This window comes from Scyliorhinus torazame, chromosome 1 (genome assembly GCF_047496885.1).
Source record: "Scyliorhinus torazame isolate Kashiwa2021f chromosome 1, sScyTor2.1, whole genome shotgun sequence".
Lineage (NCBI taxonomy): Eukaryota > Metazoa > Chordata > Chondrichthyes > Carcharhiniformes > Scyliorhinidae > Scyliorhinus > Scyliorhinus torazame.
In genome coordinates, this window is record NC_092707.1 from 109,656,721 (window position 1) to 109,670,365 (window position 13,645).

The 13,645-nt window shown below is 47.1% G+C and overlaps 1 protein-coding gene across 8 annotated transcripts in view; it reads right to left on the reverse strand.

Annotated features, from left to right (window-relative positions):
• The window catches only part of specc1la (sperm antigen with calponin homology and coiled-coil domains 1-like a), a 520,876-nt gene that overhangs the window by 183,228 nt on the left and 324,003 nt on the right, over positions 1 to 13,645 (reverse strand). The window lies entirely within an intron of this gene.

The window sequence follows — 13,645 nt, forward strand, 5'->3', positions numbered from 1 at the left end:
CTCAACCTCGCAACCGTCATGTGGGCCCTGTGTACCCCCTTAAATTGGGCGATGCTCAAACCCGCACATGATGAGGTTGCATTCACCCTCCGCAGGGTTTCCTTCCACAGCCCGGCCCTCACCTCCCCACCCAACTCCTCCTCCCATTTGCGCCTAACCTCCTCCAAGCCGCCCTTCCTCTCCATCAGCTCTCCATAACTGTCTGCCATTCTCCCCTTCCCAATGTCATCCTCGGACAGCAACTTATCTTGTAGCACCGGAGCTGGCAGTCCCGGGAAGGATAGCTCCTCTCTCCTCACAAAGTCCCTCACCAGCAGGTACCTGAACTGATTCCCCCAAGGCAATTGATGCATTTCCTCAAGCTCATCCAGGCCCGCAAACCTGTCTCCTACGTTTTCGCAAGCTCATCCGGGCCCGCAAACCTATCCCCTACAAACAAGGCCCAAATGTACTCTATCCCCACCTTGCCGGCAGCCCTGCAACCTCGCATTCAGACCCGCCGGCCCAAACCTATGATTGTCACACATCAGCGTCCAGAGAGACATGCCTTCCAACACAAAACGTTGCCTGCACTGGTTCCAGACTTGCAACACTGAGACCACCACTGGGCTCACGGAATAACGGCCTGGCGAGAACGGAAGGGGTGCCAACAACAATGCCCTCAGACTTGTCCCCCTTCACGACACTACCTCCATCCGCTATCAAACTATGCCGTCCTTCCTCTCCATTGCCCATTTCCTGACCATTGCAATGTTCGTGGCCCCGTGCTAATTCAGCAGACTCAGCAATGCCAAGCTTTGGTCATCTGACCTAAAAGCTCCTTACGCAGCTCAGTGTCAATAGAATGCTCTGTGGCACTTGGAACATATGCTGTATAAATAAAAGTTATTGTTGTTATAGATAAAAATAAATGAGGGCAGTTTACTATGAAAGGATGTAACCCTAAAATCAGACCACGGTCATGTGGGACTATGCAAAGGATGTTGGTCGTGTGGAAATTTCCCACAAAACGATGCCAGTTCAATTCATATTTTTAAATCTGACATCAATGGGTTTTTGATAGATAAGGACTGAAGCATATGATTGAAGTTAAGAAGTACATCAGTAATGATCTCATTAAGTGGTAGAAAAGGCTCAAGTTGTTGACTGTTCCTATGCATCTCCAATATTGCAGTACTGAGGGAGCGTGGCTCTGAAGTGTCAGCCCAGATTTTGTATTCAAATGTCTGGATTGGGGTTGAGGCCTGACCTTCAGACACTTCTGCAATAATGATAACACTGAGCCTCGACTGATTCATCTCATTCAAATCAGGAAGGAAAGACATTCTTTCATAATTCAGATTGTGTAGTAAAATACTTCCCCATTTACTTCATTTCCTGGAAACTGTCTCTGGCTGAAGAACACAGCAGCAGCAGCGACCATCACTGGGGTAACAAAGACCAGAAAGGTTACATATATTGATATCTGGCTTGTGTTAAGTTAACTGACTTCAGGAAGGGTGAGTTGGAGGCGCTACAAAAGGCATGAACTCAGAAACAAAGCCTCTGCTGGCAAGTGTGTATGGATATTGAGCGAGGATCGCTTAGCTGCGACACTCACCAGTTTAATAGCCTGCTTGCGCTAACTGTCTGCACTCACATGCCAGAAACGGCTTCTTGGAGCAGGGCTCTCAGTGCTTATGGTACTATAGATCAGTCAACACCTTCAGGAGAGGAGAAGGAGGGAAAAGTGAGGGAGAAAAATACATTGCAATTTGAAACATTTATGTCACTCAAGTCACAATGACCATCTCCAACAAGAGAGAATCTAACCATCTTCCCCAAGACATTCAATGGTATTACCATCACTGAATCCCCCAACCTTTGACCAGAAACTGAACTGGACTAGCCATATAAATACAGTGGATATTGGAGGTCAGAAGCTGGGAATTCTGCGGCGGGTAACTCACCTCCTGACTCCCTAAAGCCTGTCCACCACCTACAAGAACAAGCTAGAAGTGTGATGGAATACTCTCCACTCCGCCTGAAAGAGTGCAGCTCCAAGAACACTTAAGAATGTGTACTTGAAGGAAATAAACTTACATGGCTACAAGAACCGACATAGTCCAAGGGTTGAATAGCCTCTGTCTGTGACATTAATAACTCTATGACTCTAAAATGTTTGACACCACAAACGACAAAGCAGCCATTTTGATCTGCACCCCATTCAACACAGTAAACAGTCACTCCCTCCATCACTGATGTACAGTGGTAGCATTTACAAGATGTAGCTGCAGGAACTGCCCAAGGCTCTTTCAACAACATCTTTCAAATCCACGACCTTCACAACCTAGAAACATAAGGGCAGCTGATGCATGGGAACATCCTCACCCGCAACTTCGTCTCCAACTGTACACCACTCTAATTTGGAACGGTCTCACCATTCCTTCACTGTCAGTGATCAAAGTCTGGAATTCCCTTCCTAACAATACTCTGGGTATACTTGCATCATATGGACAGCAGTGATTCAAGAATACAGCACATCCACTACCTCTCAAGGGCAATTAGGGATGAGCAACAAATGCTTGCCCAGCCAGTGAAGCTTAGTCCCACCAAAATATTTTAAAAATCAAATTCATAAAATGTATCTCCCTTGGTTTTATGTCATAACTCAGCACAGTAGCACATTTGGATAGCAGTGTGGCTTCACAGCGCCAGGGTCCCAGGTTCGATTCCTCACTGGGTCACAGTCTGTGCGGAGTCTCACAGTTTGTGCGGAGTCTGCATGTTCTCCCAGTGTCTGTGTGGGTTTCCTCTGGGCGCTCCGGTTTCCTCCCGCAGTCCAAAGACGTGCAGGTTAGGTGGATTGGCCATGATAAATTGCCCTTAGTGACCAAAATGGTTAGGAGGGGTTATTGGGTTATGGGGATAGGGTGGAAGTGAGGGCTTAAATGGGTCGGTGCAGACCCGATGGGGCCGAATGGCCTCCTTCTGCACTGTATGTTCTATTACACAAGATTCATACAGATAAAGTTGTGCTGCACCTAGTGTCAAGATAACTAATTCTTCATGGCAATAAAATGTTTGATATAATCCAAGATTCAAATACTGTCCTCCATTTGTTTTGATTTAAAAAAAGCCAGTATTTGATATCAAGACTCTCAAATTAAATTTTCCACACGGCGCTCTCTGAATCGCTGCACATCATACTTGTGCTAAATGACATACAAGTAACTCATTGCTCATCCATTACCCAGTCACTCTCAATCTGGTCAGCCAGAATGAATCAGTCTTCAGCTTGCTCACAGGGATTTCCATTTGTGTTCCAAACCTGGACAGTGATTGACTGACTCAAGAGGGCGTAAATCAGTACAAGACTTTATTTCACAGCAACTCTGCAGCAGACTGACCTCAAACACAGCTTCTCCGTGTGCTTACCGTACACATTCAATAACTATTTTTTTTTTTTAATTCTCCTGCTTTTTCACATTTTCATCCAAATTCACACTCACCAACAATCAACGGTAACAAATACAATGTCAATCCCCTGCCCAACAATCCCTTCCTCCCATCAACCCCCAAACAACTCTCAGCATTTAAAATATAAACATCAAAGAAAATGAATCAGGACTCTATCATTACCCCATTCATTGTCACCAACAAAATACACAGTTCGACCCCCCCGCAACAGTGTTCGATGTCATCCAACTCCTGAAAATACATAATAAGCAAAGCCCATGAATTGTAGAACCTTTCCATCCTCGCTGGGATCCTCGCTGTCTTCAGGGGATGTCCCGGAGGACTGGAGAATAGCCAATGTTGTTCCTCTGTTTAAGAAGGGTGGCAGGGATAATCCCGGGAACTACAGGCCGGTGAGCCTTACTTCAGTGGTAGGGAAATTACTGGAGAGAATTCTTCGAGACAGGATCTACTCCCATTTGGAAGCAAATGGACGTATTAGTGAGAGGCAGCACGGTTTTGTGAAGGGGAGGTCGTGTCTCACTAACTTGATAGAGTTTTTCGAGGAGGTCACTAAGATGATTGATGCAGGTAGGGCAGTAGATGTTGTCTATATGGACTTCAGTAAGGCCTTTGACAAGGTCCCTCATGGTAGACTAGTACAAAAGGTGAAGTCACACGGGATCAGGGGTGAACTGGCAAGGTGGATACAGAACTGGCTAGGCCATAGAAGGCAGAGGGTAGCAATGGAGGGATGCTTTTCTAATTGGAGGGCTGTGACCAGTGGTGTTCCACAGGGATCAGTGCTGGGACCTTTGCTCTTTGTAGTATATATAAATGATTTGGAGGAAAATGTAACTGGTCTGATTAGTAAGTTTGCAGACGACACAAAGGTTGGTGGAATTGCGGATAGCGATGAGGACTGTCTGAGGATACAGCAGGATTTAGATTGTCTGGAGACTTGGGCGGAGAGATGGCAGATGGAGTTTAACCTGGACAAATGTGAGGTAATGCATTTTGGAAGGGCTAATGCAGGTAGGGAATATACAGTGAATGGTAGAACCCTCAAGAGTATTGAAAGTCAAAGAGATCTAGGAGTACAGGTCCACAGATCACTGAAAGGGGCTACACAGGTGGAGAAGGTAGTCAAGAAGGCATACGGCATGCTTGCCTTCATTGGCCGGGGCATTGAGTATAAGAATTGGCAAGTCATGTTGCAGCTGTATAGAACCTTAGTTAGGCCACACTTGGAGTATAGTGTTCAATTCTGGTCGCCACACTACCAGAAGGATGTGGAGGCTTTAGAGAGGGTGCAGAAGAGATTTACCAGAATGTTGCCTGGTATGGAGGGCATAAGCTATGAGGAGCGATTGAATAAACTCGGTTTGTTCTCACTGGAACGAAGGAGGTTGAGGGGCGACCTGATAGAGGTATACAAAATTATGAGGGGCATAGACAGAGTGGATAGTCAGAGGCTTTTCCCCAGGGTAGAGGGGTCAATTACTAGGGGGCATAGGTTTAAGGTGAGAGGGGCAAAGTTTAGAGTAGATGTACGAGGCAAGTTTTTTACGCAGAGGGTAGTGGGTGCCTGGAACTCACTACCGGAGGAGGTAGTGGAGGCAGGGACGATAGGGACATTTAAGGGGCATCTTGACAAATATATGAATAGGATGGGAATAGAAGGATACGGACCCAGGAAGTGTAGAAGATTGTAGTTTAGTCGGGCAGTATGGTCGGCATGGGCTTGGAGGGCCGAAGGGCCTGTTCCTGTGCTGTACATTTCTTTGTTCTTTGTTTGTTCTTTGTTCTTCTCCTCAATTCAAACCTCACCTTCTCGAGTGTTTAAAAACCCCAACATATCCCCTTGCCATGGCAGGGCACAGGGTGGAGAAACTGACCTCCCCTCCAACAGGATCCACCTTCGGGCGATCAGTGAGGCGAAGGCTAAAATATTTGCCTCCACGCCTGCTTCCAACCCCGGCCAATCCGATACCCCGAATATGGCATCCGGAGGACCCGGCTCAAGCCTCACATGTACCACCTTCAAAATTACCCTGAACACCTCCCTCTAATACCCCTCCAGCCTTGGACAGGACCACAATACATGAATGTGGTTTGTGGGGCACCCCTCCACAACGTTCACAAACATCCTCTACCCCGTCAAAGAGTCGGCTCATCCTCGCCTTTGTGAGGTGTGCCCTATACACCACCTTCAGTTGCTTCAGCCCCAACCTCGTGCATGAAGTTGAAGCAGTCACCCTGCGGAGCACCTCACACCACAACCCCTCCAAAATGCCCTCTCCCAACTCTTCCTCCTGCTTTGTCTTAATCCCCTCCAGCGGTGTGTTCTCTTTTCCAAGAATCGCCCCATAAATTGCCGACACCGTCCCCTTCACCATTCCCCCTGACGTCAGCACGTCCTCCAACTGTGTGGGGGCCAGCGCCACCGGAAAGCTCAGTATTCTCCTTCTCAGCAAAATCCTGGACCTGCATATACCTAAACATTTCCCCCTGCCCCAACCCATGTTTCGCCCCCAGCTCCTTCAGTCACGCAAACCGGACCCCCCAGAAACAAATCCGTTAACACCCTGACTCCCTTCTCCTCCCATCTCCGAAAACTCCCATCCCACTTCCCTGGCTCAAATCAGTGATTCCCCCGAATTGGCATTTCCCTTGACCCCGCCCCCAGCCTAAAGTGCTGGCGCAACTGCCTCCAGGTTTTCAGTGTCGCTACTACTACCGGACTCCCTGAGTATTTTCCCAGGGCCATCGGGAGTGGCGCTGTTGCCAACGCTCTCAGTCCCGACCCCATACACAAACTCTCCTCCTTTCTAACCCACTGGGAGTCCCCCGCTCTAACCCAGCTCCTCACCTTATCAACATTCGCCGCCCAGTAATATCGTAAATTCGGAATACCCAGCCCCCCTGACTGCTGTTCTCTCTGCAAAAACTCTTTCCTAATCCGAGCCACCTTCCTGCCCCGTATAAACGAGGTAATCATCTGTTCAACCTCCTTGAAAAATGCCTTTGGCAGGAAGATCGGCCGGCACTGAAAAATAAACAAAAATCGCGCAACACGTTCATTTTAATTGCCTGTACCCGACCTGCCAGCGACAGAGGGGGACCATCCCACCTTACCAAGTCTGCTTTCACTCTCCCCACCAAACTAGTAATGTTATACCTATGGAGCCCTCCCAAATCCCGTGTCACCTGCTCCCCCCGATATCTAAAGTGAGTCTCCACCCTACCCACCCCCCCCTGGTCGATACACCACAAAAAATTCACTGATCTACATTTAGCTTATACCCTGAAAAAGAGCCAAACACTCAAAGCAACTCCAATATGTCACCCATCGACACACTCGGTCCCGATATATACAACAGCAGCCTTACCCAATCTACAAATCATGGCCCAATCCTAAAGCGCTCCAGAACCGCCATCAAGTACCCCCACTCCACTCGGTCAAACGCCTTCTCGGCGTCCAATGCCACAACCACCTGTCTCCCTCCCCTCTACTGGCACCATAACCACGTTCAATACCCTCCTAATATTCGAAAAGCACTGCCTCCCCTTCACAAACCACATCTGATCTTCCCCTATCATCTTCGGGAGACACTCCTCCAACCTACCTGCCAATACCTTTGGCAACACTTTTGCGTCCACATTCAAAAGTGATATGGGCCTATGCGACCCACATACTGTTGGATCCTTTTCCTTCTTGAGCAACAGGGAGATCCATACCTGCCCCAAAGATTGTGGCAACACCCCCTTCCCTATCGCATCCTCAAACATCCACACCGTCAGCGGCGCCAACTTATCTTTAAATTTCTTGTAATACTCCACAGGAAACCCATCTGGCACTGCAACCTTTCCCGACTGCATCCTCTCAATCGCATCTTTTATCCCCTGCTCCACATTCTCCCCCTCTAGCATGGCACTATCCTCCTCACCCAACTTCGGGTATTCCAAACCATCCAGGAATTCCTTCATCTCCTGGTCCTCCCCAGGTGGCTCCGACCTATACAATCTTTCGAAAAACGCCTTAAACACCCCGTTAGTCTGATCCGGAGCCACCACCAACTTCTCTGCCCTATCCCGCACCTGAACAATTTCCATGCCGCCGCCTCCCTCCGAAGCTGGCCTGCGAACATGCGCCCTACCTTTTCTCCATATTTGTAAACCGCTCCCCTCGCCCTCCTCAATTGGTGCACCGCCTTCCTTGTGGATAGCCAGTCAAAACCCACCTGCAACTTCTTCCTCGTTTCCAACTTCGCTGGATCACCGTCTTCTGCATAACTCCTGTCTACCTCCAACATCTCATCTATTAACCTTCGTCACTCCACCCTCTCCTACTTATCCACCTTGGCCATTAATGAGGTCACCCCCCCTCTCACCACCGCCTTTAGAGCTTCCCAAACCACCGCCTGAGAAACCTCTTAATAATATTAATAATAATAATAATACTAGCTTATTGTCACAGGTAGGCTTCAATGAAGTTACGGGGATTGTACTCGCGCTGCTGGCATTGTTCTGCATTGCAAGCCAGCTATTTAGCCCACTGTGCTAAACCAGCACCGGCCCCTGTACAATTAAACCCCATGTATTCCTCAATTACTTTCCCAATCTTATCACAGAACCCTTGGTCCCCCAACAGCCCCACATCTAATCTCCATCCCGGCCTCCGCACTGCCCCCTTCAACTACATCATATTCACCCAATATGGTGCATGATCCTATATCACAATTGCCGAATATTCCTCCCCCCCCCCTCCCCACCACGGACAGGACAAGCAAACGCAGGCGTGACCTATCCAATCTCGGCTCCTGCACCAAGTTCTAGTCTCCACCCACTATCAATTCGTGTGAATCCAAGTCGGGGATGGCCCCACACACCTTCTTCACAAATCCTACATCATCACAGTTCAGAACATACACGCTTACCAGTGCCACCAGCCTCCCCTCCAATGCCCCCGTCACTATCACATACCTGTTTTCCTGGTCTGCAACCACTTTCTCCATCTGGAACCGTACTCTTTTTCTAACCAGTAGCGCTACCCCTCGAGCCCTGCCATCAAATCGCGAATGAAATACCTGGTTAACCCAGCCCTTCCTAAACCGCACCTGATCCTTCATCCTCAAGTGAGTCTCCTGCAGCATCGCCACATCGGCCTTCAAACCTTTCAGATGTGCCAGTACCCTCGACCTCTTCACTGGGCCCCCCAACCCCCTCACGTTCCACATAACTGGGAGTCTCTCACCACCCCCCCTTCTTATCCACCATCATCACCACTCCGGGCCCTGCCCCATGAGCCTGACTCGCCCCTATCCATTGTTAACATTAAACTCCCCACCCCCCTCCCAGAATCCCCCCTGCACTTCCTCTCGAAAAACCCTCACCCAGTATCGATCCTATCCGCCCCCCCCCCACACCTCTTAGGCCCATCGAAACCTATTCGCCAGACTCCAATGTCCGCAGCCCCGCCCCCCACCTCACCTCCGATCACTAGCCGAATGAAGTTGGCTAGCGCGGAGGCCCCATCCAAGGCTTTCCCTCCCCTCCCATCCCAGGAAAAACAATCAAACCTAAACGTCTCAATAAAATAAAACTGTTGTGACAAAGAATGACAATCAAAAAAAAAACCTAATCTCCACAACAGCATGAAGTAAAAAATAACAACATAGGTCAAATAAGAAGCATTTATACACTCTCCCAACTCCCCATTTACAGTCCACAACCTCTCTTCAGTTCCATTCTTCACTTCTGTCCCAAGCCTTCTGCTTTCACTACCGTCTCCACCTTCTCAAAATCTCAGGTGTTGTAGGTCACCCTCAGCTTCGCTGGATGCACCACTCCACATCGCAACCCGCTGTTGTATAATGCCGTCTTAACTCGGCTGAAAGCCGCTCGCCTCTTTGCCAGCTCCACCGTCAGGTCCTGGTATATGCGAACACCAGCCCCAGCCCATTGCACCTCCCGCTTCTGCTTTGCCCAGTTCAACACCTTCTCCTTCAAGTGGTACTTGTGGAAGCAGATGATCACTGCACTTGGCCGCTCATTTAACTTTGGCTTCGGCCTCAGCGACCGATGGGCTCGGTCCAGTTCATACTGAGAAGGGTCCTCACCCGCCCCCATCAATTCCACCAACATCTTGGTGAAATACTCAGTCGGCCTCGAGCCCTCTACCCCCTTGGGTAGGCCCACAATCCTCAGATTTTGCCGCCTCGAGCGGTTCTCCAGGTCCTCCAGCTTTGCTCGAAGCCCCTTATTGGCTTCGACCACCCTCCGCAGCTCATCTCCCATCGAGGTGAGCTAATCGCTGTGCTGTGACATGGCATCCTCCACTCCCTTCAAACTCTCGCTCTGCTCCCTCACCTCGGCCGATGTCTTCGCCACAGCTACTCTCATTGGGCAATTGCCTCCTCCATCAACGCCTTCAAAGCCTCCGCCATCTCCTTCCTCAACGCCGTCATGTGCTTCGCAAACTGCTTCTCCAGCTCCAAAGACCTCATCTCATAGGGGCTGTTTAGCACAGGGCTAAATCGCTGGCTTTGAAAGCAGACCAAGGCAGGCCAGCAGCACGGTTCAATTCCCATAACAGCCTCCCCGAACAGGCGCCGGAATGTGACGACTAGGGGCTTTTCACAGTAACTTCATTGAAGCCTACTTGTGACAATAAGTGATTTTCATTTCATTTCATTTTCATCTCAGTCACCCTCTCTGCTGTGAACAGTGCGGCCCCACCCGGCAGCCCAGCCTCCGCCATCTTGCCAGCTCCCTGGCTGGCCCTCTCACTCGACAGTGAACACTCACTCATTCTCTTCTTCACGTCTGTTTTCCTTAGCCCTTTTGACATCCTTTGCCTTCCTTATAACTTCCTACATTCCCTCATTCGCAAATTGCCCCCAGGACCGGACTTTAAAACTCCTAAAAACACGCCTCGAGCAGGACCTACCCAACATGCGGCTTCTCCTCTACATGCCGCCACTGGAAGTTGCTCATTTATTAATTAGGTGTAACTTCAACATCCAATAATTGTAAATAGATTTTTAGTGCCATTCAAAAAAGTTAATAATGATGATCCACATTTACTTCTTATTAGGTTCCTTCACTTAAAACTTTTTTATGGAATGATGATTTTTGTGTCACCTCCTGAAGTAGAAAATATCAACTGCATTGAGATCCGAAGAGATGAATTGACCTGAACAATCCTTCATGTGGCCGGGGTACTTAACCACTTTAGCTAAGTAACATCATCACTTATAACCTCATTTAGGGGAAGCTAGCAGTGTGGTCATATTACTGAACTGGTAATCCTATAAGCCTGGACTAATGCTCTAGAGGCAGGGGTTTAAATCCCACCACTGCAACCGGGAGAATTTTATTCTATTAATTAATAAATGTAGAATAAAAAGTTAATTTCAGTAATAATCCTTAAACTGCTGGATTGTCATAAAAAACAATCTGATTCAAAAACATCCTTGAGGGAAGGAAATCGGCCATCCTTACCTGGTCTGGCCTATATGTGACTCCAGATCCGCATCAATATGGTTGACTCTTAACTGCCTCTGAACTGGCCTAGCAAGCCACTCAGTTGTATTAGACTGCTACAGATGAGGTCCTGCGAGTGGACCTACATCACATGGCCTGCAGTGGTTTAAGAAGGCAGCTCACCACTTCTCAAAGGCAAATAGGGATGGTCAATAAATGTTGGCCTTGCCAGAGATGCTCATATCTCGAGAATAAAAATTAAAATAAACATGCATGCTTTAATGTGGATGCACAACATCTTCAATTTGGGCAAAGCTGGGTGAATGACTCAAACATTTTCAAATAAGCAACAGTGCTAATGCAGGTCATAAAAGATGCAGCACTCCTCATTCTGTAGTGTTACTGAGAAAATATTTCCACTCTCCTTTCCAATTTCCACACAGCCTGGCCTCACAGCCTTTATGAAACAAAGATAAAATGCAAGTTGTTCCAGACCAAGAGCTGAAGACTCGCAAAACCGTGCTGTACACCCGATTCGGAATGCACAAACATGCTATGCTGAGAACCCACAAAACTGCAGCAAAACCTTTCATTCCGTCTGTTAAAGTTGAATTCCAACAGTTTCTACGTTACAGGATCATCTTCTTGTCCAATTTGAACAATCCCACTTTCAACCTTCACAAAAGAAAGTCCCGTCAAGCTCTGCTGAAGATGCAGTTTGATAATAGAATGTTCACATCCTCAATGCGTGGGAAATCTCAGGGGTATCCTGGAGATGAAGAACTAGCCTGCTAATGTCTCACATGTGGAAGCATTAGGCTAACATGAAGTGCTCGCTGAGGTCAGAATAGCCTGACCAACTCAAAGCTCAGTTAAAATGCCTTTAGTTCTTACATTGCTCAATTATTCATGCTGTGATTACAATCGCTTTCATGCTTTTCTCTTTCAGGAGAACATTTTTCAATTTTTGAACATGTTTGTTTTTAAAAAATACTAAATGTACAAAAAAATATGAATTGCTGAAGGGTGTGCTCAGTTTTTGCTTCTGTAAAGTTGACTTCCCTTAAGGAAATAATGATGATGCCAAATCTCATTTCCCGGTTTGAGGACTGGGTCCTAATCAAGTTCAAATCTGTAAGTGAATCTGGAAACAATTGTTTGGCCCAAGGAGACCCCTCGACTACCTCTCTCTCCTCAGCAGCATGAATCAGTGGAGCACTCTTTAATCATGCTAAATGCTTCATCTGATCTGGAGGGTCGAACAGTGCTGTGTTGTGCTGGTTTCACGTGAATCAAACTTAGGCATTCTGGTCATCAGTATTCCCTTCAAATCAGTGCTGTGCAACCTAGGCGAGTGAGTGGGCCGCATGAGTGGCCCTCCTTCATCTCAGCGGGCAAGGTTGAAATCTTGTTCACTAACCATAACCCCATGAATAAGATGAAATACAATGAATGCATGCTGAATATTTCATAATGAATTATAGAAAATGTTTAATCATTTATATATTAATCGAACTATCAACTTCAAATGGTAAAAATAAAAGAAATATTTACACTTTGGATACAGAGCGAGCGCACGGTTCTCATAAGTCAATGTTGTGAGCAGTCAGCATGCACCTCACTTCACTTGTGAATCATTTCAGTCATACTGGGAGGAAAAAATCTACCCGTACTGAAATCAGCGGAATGTGGCAACCCTTCGCATGGGTAACAATGTCTCATGGGCAGCACTCAGAACCCAGGTGGGTCGCATGTGATCCCGAGGTCACAGGATGCCAACCATTGCCTCAAATCATTTGGTTAATTAGATCGAGTTCCTGAGCTTAGGATGGAAACATTGTGTAATCATGATGGTGACTTTCCAGGTATTGGGAGTATCTGTAACTTGGAAGCATAGAGATCTCCGAGTTGGGCAACTGCATGCAGCCCGGGGCATTCAGCTTTGTTAACTTGCAAAGATTTGAACTCAACTTGATGTCACATAAATATTTCAATTCAGAAAGGTAGCACTCAAATCTTAGGCTAGCCTGAACCAAAAACGGAAACTTTGACAACTAGAAAACCTCAGGAAGACTATATGAATCAGATGTTTTTTGTTTTTTTAAATGACAATCTAGCAGTTTAAGGATTATTATTGAAATGAACTTTTTATTCTACATTTATTAATTAATGGAGCAATTTCTAGAAAATGAGAGGCTGAAAGAATGGATTTCAATTTTTTTTTATAACCGGTAGCAAAGACTAGGACTGTGATATGGCTGTCTCTAATGTGGGAGACTTTGGTCTGGGGTTCTTAAACAAGAAAGAGAAAGGTCCACCAGACACGCAGGGGAGGAGTTCTGAAAAGACGAAGGGCTTTCTGTCTGTTAAGTTTATTTGACCACTCACACCCATCTCTATCAAAGAGATACTTGTGTTGCCAGCATGGAGCTCCTCGTTTCTAGCACGGAACACCAGATTTACAATGCAAAACTTCTATGGCTAGTAAACTGTTGCTGGATCCTTAGAACTATCTTCAACAGTAAATGGATCAAATCAATTACCTAATTCTCTCACTTGCTCTTTTTCAACCAGAAATACATACTCCAGGTGTTTCATGGATAGCAGCACCTCTGCACTAAGTGGAACAAATGCTTACTTCAGATGTGAACATAAACAGCATGCACCAGACTACTCTCGGCAAAACCTAATTACACAGATGTCCACAGGAATGCACACG